General features: G+C 53.0%; 2 non-coding genes across 2 annotated transcripts in view; both read right to left on the bottom strand.

Annotated features, from left to right (window-relative positions):
• Positions 1-899, bottom strand: part of LOC122799051 — a 3,760-nt gene extending 2,861 nt beyond the window's left edge. The window contains exon 1 of the ribosomal RNA XR_006364424.1: positions 1-899. This exon is cut by the window's left edge and continues 2,861 nt beyond it. This is a non-coding gene — a ribosomal RNA (28S ribosomal RNA).
• Positions 900-1,305: 406 nt separating this feature from the next.
• Positions 1,306-1,459, bottom strand: LOC122798942. The gene has a single exon (XR_006364362.1). It is a non-coding gene; the product is annotated as a 5.8S ribosomal RNA (ribosomal RNA).
• Positions 1,460-8,398: the final 6,939 nt, after the last annotated feature.

Below are 8,398 nucleotides of genomic sequence, written 5' to 3' on the forward strand. Positions count from 1 at the left end.
TTAGACTCCTTGGTCCATGTTTCAAGACTGGACGGGTGTGTCATTATTGTCTCTGTAGACCCTGGGCACATGAGGTGAGCCCATCAGCCCAGCAGTAGGATGTGGTTGGGTCACACTGAGGGCAGTCCAGCACAGTCAACAATCCTGCCCAGGTGCTGTGGGGGCCACTGGCCACCAATGCGAGGGTGGGTGTGACAGCGGCCATCTCCCATGACCCTAGGCACAGTGAAGGCTGATGTCACGGGCTGTAACACTCCTCTCTGGGGAGGGGAGTCACCTTCCACATGGCCTTCCAGGCCGACCTGGAGCCGGTCTCGGCGCACCACCATGGAGGAAGTGCACTCGGGCGGCCGGCATGCCCGGGGATGGTCCACCACCCCCTGGAGGAGGAGGGGGATCTGCCTCACCCAGGCAGCTGGCAGGGCCACCGAGTTGAGTCCTCCGGGCAGACCTCTAGGACCCCACCCATTTACCTCTTAATGGTTTCATGCCATCTTGAACTCTGTCTCCAAAGTTCTTTTCAACTTTCCCTTACGGTACTTGTCCGCTATCGGTCTTGTGCCGGTGTTTATCCTTAGATGGGGTTTACCACTCACTTTGAGCTGCATTCACAAACAACCCGACTCGGGGAAGACCTGATCCCGACATGCCGGGGCCACCACCGGCCTCACACCATCCACGGGCTGAGCCTCGATCACAAGGACTTGGGCCCTCTGGGCGGCGCTGGGGAAATGAACTTCCATACACCACATTTTCATGTGCCTATTGCCCGGGTGGGGATTCAGCGCTGGGCTCTTCCCTCTTCACTCACCGTTACTGAGAGAATCCTGGTTAGTTTATTTTCCTATGCTTAGTAATATGCTTAAATTCGGTGGGTTGCCACGTCTGATCTGAGGTCATGTTCCGAGCGTGGTCAAAGGGGGGACAGCAGGGGCCTCAGGGGGTGAACAGACTACTCGTCCTCCCCTGTCTCCCAAACACCCAATCCCCACCACCGGACTACAGGCTGCAGAGGAGGACAGCCAACACAGCCCTGGCACACGAGAACCGGGCAGGTGGGTGTCGGGCTCCACCCCAGGAGGGCAGCCTGGTAGCATTGCCACCAAAAGCCTCCAGGGGGGCAGGCCCAATGCACACCTGCTCCCTCCTATCCTCAGACAGGCTTCCTGGCTCAGAACAGCAGGGGACTCTTCTCCTCCATCTGCATTTCTCCCTGGGGGGATGGGGGCCCTCAGCAGGCTCCCTTGACTCCCTGGCTGTACCCTCAACAGGGGCAGACACCCTTGGGGGTGATGGAAGGCATGGCAACCCTCAGACAGGCATAGCCTTGGGAGTAACCCGGGGCCACAAAGTGCGTTCGAAGTGCTGATGATCAATGTGTCCTGCAATTCACATTAGTTCTCACAGCTAGCTGTGTTCTTCATTGACACATGAGCTGAATGATCCACCGCTCAGTCATACAGTTCTCATTTGCCAGGGGCATTGCTGCCCATGCAGCATCGCACCTCAATATGAGCATGCAAGGTTTCACAGGCATCGTGGGTGCCCAGACTGGGGTTACTGGCCCCACACCACAAGACAGCAGGGAGTCCTGCAGTGGCCACACTGCCAACCTTCCGGGTCTTTAAACTGACATTCGCGTGGAGTGGGGCATCCTCCACAGGTACCCCCAACTGACATCAAGGGGAGAGGACTCCAGTGTGCCACCCCGAGGGATGGCCCCATACAGTCAGAGGGGAGGCCACTCCCCACCTGCTGGGATGGTACCCTCTCCCTATCACATGGGGAGCCAGCCACCTCCAGGGCATGTGGTGGACAGCACCATTGGGCTGAGTGCACCCTCCACAACCATGTTTCAAGGCAGCAGAGGAGCACCCACACTTCCCACTACACGGATGGACCCTCTCCCTCCCACCACCAGGAAGCAAGGAGGGATAGATGCCACCCCTCCTCTGACTCCCTCCCCTCCCTCCCTCCCCCAGGAACCACAGGCTCAGTCCCAATGGTCTCCACCAGGGCGCACAGAGAGATAGGAGTCAGAGAGAGACAGAGAGAGAGAGACATTGAGGGTCAGGGTGGCAGAGCGAGGAGATGCCCTGGTACCCAGGGACAGCACCATCCCAGGACCCTTGGTGTTAATGATCATTCAGCAGGTTCACCTACAGAAACCTTGTTATGACTTTTACTTCTTCTAGATAGTCAAGTTTGATCGTCTTCTTGGTGTATCACCGGGGCCATGACCGACTCCAGCAGGCCTGATCCGAGGACCTCACTAAACCATCCAATCGGTAGTAGCGGTGGGCGGTGTGTACAAAGGGCATGGACTTAATCAATGTGAGCTTATAACCCTCACTTACTGGGAATTCCTCATTCATGGGGAATAATTGCAATCTCCAGTCCTTATCATGAACAGGATTCAACAGATTACCCGAACCTGTCAGCCAAGGGTAGACACTTGCTGATCCATTCAGTGTTGCACGCGTGCAGCCCCGAATATCTAAGGGCATCACAGACCTGTTATTGTTCAATCTCATTTGGCTGAAAGCCACTTGTCCATTGAAGAAGTTGGAGATGACTGCACTGGACCACATAACTAGTTATCATGGCAGAGTCTTGATCGTTATTGGAATTAACCAGACAAATCACTCCACCAACTAAGAATGGCCATGTACCACCACCCACAGAATTGAGAAAGAGATATAAATCTGTCAATTATTTCCGTGTCCGGACCATGTGAGGTTTCCCATGTTGTGTCAAATTAAGCTGCAAGCTCCACTCCTGGTGGTGCCCTTCCATTAATTCCTTTAAATTTCAGCTTTGCAACCATACTCCCCTCGGAACCCAAAGACTTTGGGTTCCCGGAAGCTCCCCGGCAGGTCATGGGAATAATACCGCCGGATCACTAGCTGGCATTGTTTATGGTCAGAACTATGACGGTTTCTGATCATCTTCTAACCTCCAACTTTCATTCTTGATTAAAGAAAACATTCTTGGCAAATGCTTTCACTTTCATTCGTCTTGCACCGGTCCAAGAATTTTACCTCTAATGGCACAATACAAATGCCCCCGGAGATCCCTCTTAATCATGGCCCCAGTTCTGAAAACTAACAAAATAGAACCAGAGTCCTATTCCATTATTCCTAGCTGAAGTATTCGGGCAACCGGACTGCTTTCAACACTCTAATTTTTTCAAAGTAAATGCTTCGGACCCCCAGAACACTCAGCTAAGAGCAGCGAGGGAGCACTGAGAGGCAGGGGCTGGGACAGGCAGCAGCTCACCTCACGGCGGACTACCAGCCTGATCCCAAGATCCGACTATGAGCTTTTTAACTGCAGCAACTTTAATATACGCTATTGGAGCTGGAATTACCATGGATGCTGGCACCAGACTTGCCCTCCAATAGATCCTCGTTAAAGGATTTAAAGTGTACTCATTCCAGTTACAGGGCCTCGAAAAAGTCCTGTATTGCTATTTTTCTTCACTACATCGCCGAGTCGGGAGTGGGTAATTTGCGCACCTGCTGCCTTCCTTGGATGTGGTAGCCATTTTTCAGACTCCCTCTCCAGAATCAAACCCCGATTCCTCGTTACCCGTGGTCACTATGGTAGACACAGATAGTACCATCAAAATTTGATAGGCCAGACATTCGAATGTTGCGTCGCCACCACAAGGGAATGGGATTGGCCCGAGTTTATCTAGAGTCACCAAAGCTGCCAGACCGAGACCCGGATTCATTTTGGTCTGATAAATGCACGCATCCCCAGAGGTCAGCACTCGTCAGCATGTATTAGCTCTAGAATTACCACAGTTATGCAAGTAATGGTGGAGCAATCAAACCATATCTGATTTAATGAGCCATTTGCAGTTTCATTGGAGCATCCCTGTGCACTGAGACTTGCATGGCTTAATCTTTGAGACAAGCATATGCTACTGGCAGGATCAACCAGATCGGAGCACCTCAGCAGGTGGGTAGAGAGGAGGGGACAGAACCCTCACCTCTGCCAAAAGGAGGGGTCCCTCTCCCCACAGAGGGGACACCCTGGGTGCTGGTCATGGACCGGCAACCATGACCCCGGAGGGCTGCAGGCCAGCACAGTGAACATCAGCACTCCTAGCCAGAGAAAAGTGGGAAAGAAACCCCTCCATGCTTTGGCAGCTCACGGATGCCAGGGGATGATGGCCATGTCACAGGACTCCTTTGCCTCATCCCAGATTCATTGGTCTCACCTAGACTTCTGTCCTGAGGGGCATGGAGTGCGCCACACACCCACCCACACCTCATTCCTGGGGTGAGAAGCTGAACCCACAAGCCATGACCGACAGAGCCATGCCACGGGGGCCCTCTGTTAGTGGGAGTCAGTCATCCCGATCCACCGATGGACAGTGGGTAAGGGCACCTCGATCCCATGCAGACACCTGGCGGGACATCACCCAGAGCTGGGACATGGACTCTGATGGGACACCCCATCTTTTCTCTCCCTGGGCTGGGACCCAGACTGAGACACTCACACTCATGCATTTTGACGGGGCACCCCATCATCCTTCAGCTCCTGAAGGCTGCCAAATCATGCCAGATCACGTGTGCCTGCCACCCTTCCAGTGGATATACCTGCAGGGTGTTATCAGCCCCACAGAACTCCCCTCGGCCGCTGAGGGGCATATCCGCTCTCATATGGACTTCAGGCCCGGAAGAAGAGGCCCATGAGGGTGCCTCAATCCCACGCAGACACCTGACAGGATGTTCTCCCCTGGGGCTGGGACCTGGACTCACACTCTGATGAGACAGCCTGTCATCCCTTAACTCCTGGAGGCTGCCAAATCAGGCCAGATCACACATGTTCACCAGGCTATCAGGTGAGCAAACCTGCAGGGTGCAACTGGCCCTGCGGAACTCCCCTCAGCCACTGAGGGGCAGATCCTGTCTCATACAGAATTCTGGCCAGGAGGAAGAGGCCCGTGAGGGCACCACAAGCCCTCTCAGACACCTGGCAGATCATTGTCCCCTAGGGCTGGGACCCAGACTCACACTCTGAGACTCTCTGTCATTCCTTAATTCCTGGAAGCTGCCAAACCATGCTGGATCATGCGTGCCCACTGTGCAGTCAGGGGAGCAAACTTGCAGGGTGTGACATCCCCCGCAGAACTCCCCTCATCCACAGAAGGGCAGGTACGCTCTCATGCAGACTTCCAAGTCCTCCTCTTTTTCAATCCAGTGCTACTCTGGGGACTTTGCGATTTTTCAAGAACCCCTTTGAGAATGGGGCGAGGTCGGATGCCTCTGCCTGGCCAAGAGGTCTGCAAGCCTGCAGCCCTCTGCATGAAGCTCCCTTAAGGACTTCCATAAGGGCATACTACGGTGACCCTCCCCTTTGACCCTGCAGAGAGACCTCTTTACCAGGCCGCAGCCAAAGGCTCACCTCGGGGATCCTTCAATCTCCATGTCCCCTGCAGGCTGCCAAGCTGTGCCGGGTCGCCATACCCTCAGAACCTCTTGGCATGCCTGTGCTGTCAGATGACTCACACCACAGGAGCTGGGTGAGACACACCACAGCAACTGTATCTCTGCACCTCTGGGGCCTGGGAGGATGGGATCGCAGACCTGGTTTTCTGGTACAGCCCTCGGCATGCCCGTGCTGTCGGCTGACTCCCCCCACTGGAGCCATGCATGAGACACCACTGCGGCCATATCCCTGCACCCCTAGGGCTTGGGAGGATGGAATCACAGCCCTTGCTTCTGGAGGTGGCTCTTGGCATGCCCGCACTGCACTGTCTGCCGACTCCCCCTGCCAAACCCAGGCACAAAACACCATGACGTCCCTATCTCTGCACCCCTGGGACCTGGGAGGATGGGATCACAGACCTGGCTTCCAGAGAAGGCCCTTGGCATGCCTGCACTGTCGGCCAACTCCCCCCACTGGAACCAGGAGAGAGACACCACAGTGGCCATATCTCCGCACCCCTGGGGCCTGGGAGCATGGGATCACAGTCCCGGCTTCTGGGGGTAGCCCTCGGCATGCCCACACAGTCAGCAACTCTCCTGGCTACTGCCTCAGACTCAACTCAGGGGACACCGCTGCATCCATGTCCCCTACAGGCTGCCAAACCGTGCCGTGGCCCCGTGCCCTCAGAGCCTCTCAGGGGGACCTCCTTCCAACACAGGCTGCCCTCATGGAGCTTCCCTCAACCGACAAGGGCCAGGCATGCTCTCATTGGGACTTCCACATCCCCCTCCTTTCAGGTCCAGAGCACCAAAGTCCCCGTCTCCTGCATATCCCTTGCAGGCTGCCAAATCATGCCGTGTCCCCCTGCCCTCGGAGCCTCTCAGGGAGACCTCCCTCTGATCCATCCCACCCTCGCAGAGCTCCCCTCAGCCACCGATGGGTAGGACCTCTCTCATTGGGACTTCCATGTCCCCCTCCTTTCAGGTCCAGAACATAGGTTCATAGGTTCATAGGTTGATACTAGGCTATCTGCCCTAAGGCATTTACAAGCCTAGCCAGAGTGTGTTTGGCTTTCGCCACCCTTCTTAGATTAGTTGACTGTGCCTCTGTATAGTAGGTCACAGAAGATAGCCCATTTAAGGTTAGTTTACCGTGCCTCTGTCTAGCAGTGACACAGAAGAGATCCCAGGGGTAAATTTATGATCTCCCATCCAAACGTCAAGATTCTTCTTGAAGAGGGTCATTGAGGGGCTTTGTCTGACATGGATTGGGATTTTGTTCCAGAGTGAGGGGAGCCTCTGGGATATGAATCTGTCCCTCCAGCATGTTCTATTTATTTCTGTGCTGAGATTTAAGTCACTGGAGCGTGTAGTTCTGATGGATTTGGATTTCTTGAGATGGAGCACGTCCATTAATTCTGGGTTGGACATGGCTTTATACATCAGGCACAGATCGCCTCTGAGTAGGCAGTAAGCAACTGAGTAGAGCTGGAGTTTCTTTAGCCTAACTGTGTAGGGCATCTGTTTGAGTCCCTTGATCCTCTTGGTGAGGTACTTTTGGGTCTTTCTATTTGTAGCAGGTGTCGGGTAAGATACATCCCAAATGGGGCACTGTATTCAATTATGGGCCTGATGAGTGATGAGTAAAGGGGCACATTGACCTCTCTTGATCTAGATGTGAACCCGTTCATGATAAAGTGGGCTATATAGAATGTCTTTCTAACCACTTTGGCAATGTGATTGTCAAAGGAGAGATTGCAATCTACTTGGGTCTCCAAATCCCTAATTATTTCTTCCGTACTTAATGGATTACCACCTATGTGGTAATTTGGGGGCACTTTGTTTTTCCCAAAGGGGATGACTATGCACTTTTTGGCATTTAGCATTAGGCCATGGCTCTGGCACCAGTCATCTGTCTCTGCGAGACCTTTTTGGAGGATGCTTGTGTCAGTCAATGAGTCGATTATGGCCCCCAGTTTGCAGTCATATATAAATATATACCGAACAAGACAGGTCCCAGGACTGAGCCTTGTGGGACGCCACTTGTAACTGGTTTAGAGTCTGACATGGCACCTGCAATTCCGACCATGTGGGTTCTATCCCTAAGCCAGTTTGCAACCCATCTTGTGACATAGGGGTTGATATTTAAGCTGGTGAGCTTATTTATGACGCCCAAGTGGGGTATTGTGTCGAAGGCTTTTGCAAGGTCAAGGTAGGCTGTGTGGACTACCTTCCCTTTGTCTATGACCTTGGTGACTGTTTCAAAGAAATTGACCAGGTTCAAGAGGCAAGATCTGCCCTTAACAAAGCCGAATTGGGTAGGATCCAGTGTTTGGAGGGTCCCAATGTCTTTGTTTATGATTTCCATGATGATATGCTCCATAGCTTTGCAGACCAGGCTAGTTAGGCTTATAGGGTGATAGTTTCCGGGGTCCTTTGTGGCACCACCTTTATGGAGTGGGACCACTGTTGCTGTACGCCATTCTTTGGGTACATATCCTGTTGTAATTCTGAGACTGAACTGTGATTTTAAGTGAGGGTTCAATTCTTCTTGGAGTTCATGTAAAACGCAGCCCGGGACACCGTCTGGTACCATTGATGCTGTGTTTTTTGCTTTGGAGAGGGCAGCTCTCACCTGTGCATCTGTGATGTCAGGGAGGCTACACTCTGTTGGGATAGTCATTTGCTCATTTGGGGGAGAAGTTTGCACTGAACCTGTCTGCCAGGATGTTGGCAATGTCTGTTCAGTGTATTTTTTGTCATTTTACACTAACTCAGAGGATATCTGGGAGTTTCCACCCAGGTTTCTGACATAACTAAAGAAAGCTTTGTGATTATCTTTAGCGTCTTGTGCAATTTTTCTTTCAAAGCTAGCCTTAGATGATTTTATGAGGGATCGTAGTTTCTTGCTAGTACTGATCAGAGTTGCCTTCCCTTTCAGGGATTTTGCTCTATCA

The sequence above is a fragment of the Protopterus annectens genome, chromosome 3.part1 (assembly GCF_019279795.1).
Source record: "Protopterus annectens isolate FY-2018-M chromosome 3.part1, PAN1.0, whole genome shotgun sequence".
Classification (NCBI taxonomy): Eukaryota; Metazoa; Chordata; order Ceratodontiformes; family Protopteridae; genus Protopterus; species Protopterus annectens.